This window comes from Engraulis encrasicolus, chromosome 20, assembly GCF_034702125.1.
Source record: "Engraulis encrasicolus isolate BLACKSEA-1 chromosome 20, IST_EnEncr_1.0, whole genome shotgun sequence".
Taxonomy (NCBI): Eukaryota; Metazoa; Chordata; class Actinopteri; order Clupeiformes; family Engraulidae; genus Engraulis; species Engraulis encrasicolus.
This window is the reverse complement of record NC_085876.1, coordinates 10,124,583-10,127,082: the sequence shown is the minus strand read 5'-3', so window position 1 is coordinate 10,127,082 and position 2,500 is coordinate 10,124,583. Positions and strand designations below refer to the sequence as shown.

Below are 2,500 nucleotides of genomic sequence, written 5' to 3'. Positions count from 1 at the left end.
GGGTTGCCTGTTCTCATCCCTTCTCCATGGTAAGCCCAGAGGATGTTTTCTGTACTCTCTCAGCTCAAGTCCCCACTACACAGTCAAATCTGCGGTTTTAATTCCCTACTTAGGGAGTTGATTTAGCATAATCTAGTTTGTTTTGGTCCCAGATTGTTGAAGTGTCCGAATGGACATGGCATTTTAAAACTGTATAACCAGTAGTCACAACAACATCACTGCTACTTACTTAGCAAGCAGTGTTGCCACTCCACTCACTGACCTCAATCCCAATGTTATGCTTAGAGATGCCTTTGAGATAGCCTACACAAAGGCACGCGAGGAAGGCGCTGTGTGTGTGTGTGTGTGTGTGTGTGTGTGTGTGTGTGTGTGTGTGTGTGTGTGTGTGTGTGTGTGTGTGTGTGTGTGTGTGTGTGTGTGTGTGTGTGTGTGTGTGTGTGAGAGGGGGGGGGGTATTTACAGGATACTACTCTTGTTATTAATAAGCAAGTGACTTTCTGTCACCAAGGGCCATTGGAAATGTGTGGCATGATGAAACACCAAGGTGTGCCAGAAAGAAAAGACAGGTCTTGAACCAAACACAGTCACAACATAGTGATGAAATCACATAATGACAGGCCATGCATCACCAACAAGGACCAAAACAGATCAACAAGGCTACGTGACGGTCGCTTCTCCAAGTTTGTCTCTAAGCAGAAGGAAACGTCTCCGTTATGGACACAATGGACCCTGTTGACAAGGCGATACCGATGAAAAATTGGTCATGTCCAAGAGTCGTCGTCGTTCCACTTTCTGTTTTGCTCCTCGAAATAGCCCACTTGTTGTTACACAATTATAACGACGCGAAACGCCACCAAGTTAGTCTGAACTCGCCCATTTTGGCCACTAGGCATGTCTGACAAACGAGCGCTATCCATGGTGAATGATAACCTGTTACCTCCTGCGTAATAACAGGTATTTCCTCCATTGCAAACCCATTATTGTGGACTGTCAGTCTTGTTTGATGGAGCAGAAGAATGGCAATATAGAGAGAAAAGGGAAAACCTGGTGCAGCTGAGCAGACAACTGCACACAACGGTTTTCAACAGGCAGACAGGTCCTTTTGAAACCGCGTCTTCAGCCCCGCTAGTAAAACATCAATCAAACAAAAAAAGAGCAACAGTGTGTCTGTGTGAGCCTGGCGTGTATACTGCATTTAACAACCGTATCGACACCACATTTTCCCCCAACCCCCCGCCTTGCTTCAATCACAGACACCAAAGACCCCGAAATTCGTTGGGCGAATTTTGGCCACCGGCAGCACACAGCACCACCACTCGACTGTGATACCCGCCTTCCTTCGCATGCTGCGGCATTCACACCAGTCTTTTACGTGATCAGAACCCCACCAAATCAATTAAGTTTGTGGCTGATTCAAAGAAAACGCTTCTCTTCACCTATGTAGAGACAGACATCAACTTTTACCGTTATAATTGGGTAGTGAGACATATGGGGAAAAAAGACCACCACTTACCAGAAGCGACCATCCATACAGTGCAGCAGGGCGCACTATACGATGTCTTCTAATTTAGTGCGTACGGTCTCGTCCAGTTAGAACACACACCCAGATCCCAATTTAGCAACTAAACAGCAGGTAGTGGCTTGTATTCCGTCTGCCCCGTGTCTTTTTTAACGAGAACCACACAGTGAAAGCCCGAGAGACAGAAGGAGAGCAAGGCACGCATGCATCATCCACGCACTCGCAGCCTAGTATAGTGCCAGCGCTGGTTCGTTCCCCGAGTGAGAAGCCGAGCCAGCCAACTCCTCCTCTCTCTCTCCACGGTACGAGAGCGGGGTGGAGTGACAAAAACCGCTACGATTAGCAAGTGGAGAGAGTGGTGTCGCAAGGCTCTCTGGGATTTGTAGTAAGGTACTCGCGTGTCACTCAGGAGACAGGGCGCGAGAATGTGGGCACGAAATGCTAAAAGATTTATCGATGCTATTCTTGGAAAAAAGAAAAAGACATTATTTCTTATTATGTTGTGACCCGTGGAGAATATGTAGGCTAAATACAGCAACTTAACTCAGCACATAGAGGGTTTGTGCAGTGAGAGTTTTTTTGCTGTTGTTGTCTGAAAATAGATGTTTGTGAGGTCTGTGGTTTCATGTGAAAAGAAAGACTAAATTGGGTTGACAAACGCAGCTGTTGAAACAGATGAGGTCTAGTACACAGGAGTAACGGCAACCTCATACTGACCTCACACACAATGTGCTTATTACAAAATATGTGTTGTAATGTTGGTGTGTGTGTGCGTGTGTGTGTGTGTGCGTGCGCACGCGCGCGCAGGAGTGTCGTTCAGGGGGTAAAGTGTAACTGAGTCACCAGGGCCCCAAATATATAGGGGGCCCACACACAGTCAGATTTATGAAGATAGTATATCTGAGGGGTCCATTGGAGCGGATTGGGGCCCAACACTTGCTGCTATGCCCCTGTGTGTGTGTGTGTGTGTGTGTGTGTGTG

General features: G+C 47.1%; 1 protein-coding gene across 3 annotated transcripts in view; it reads right to left on the bottom strand.

Moving 5' to 3' along the window:
- Nucleotides 1-1,807, bottom strand: part of pag1 (phosphoprotein membrane anchor with glycosphingolipid microdomains 1) — an 85,817-nt gene extending 84,010 nt beyond the window's left edge. For all 3 annotated transcript variants that reach the window (XM_063185394.1, XM_063185397.1, XM_063185396.1), the window contains exon 1: nt 1,514-1,807. The gene's annotated coding sequence lies outside the window, so the exon portion shown is untranslated. The remainder of the gene's footprint in view (nt 1-1,513) is intronic.
- Nucleotides 1,808-2,500: the final 693 nt, after the last annotated feature.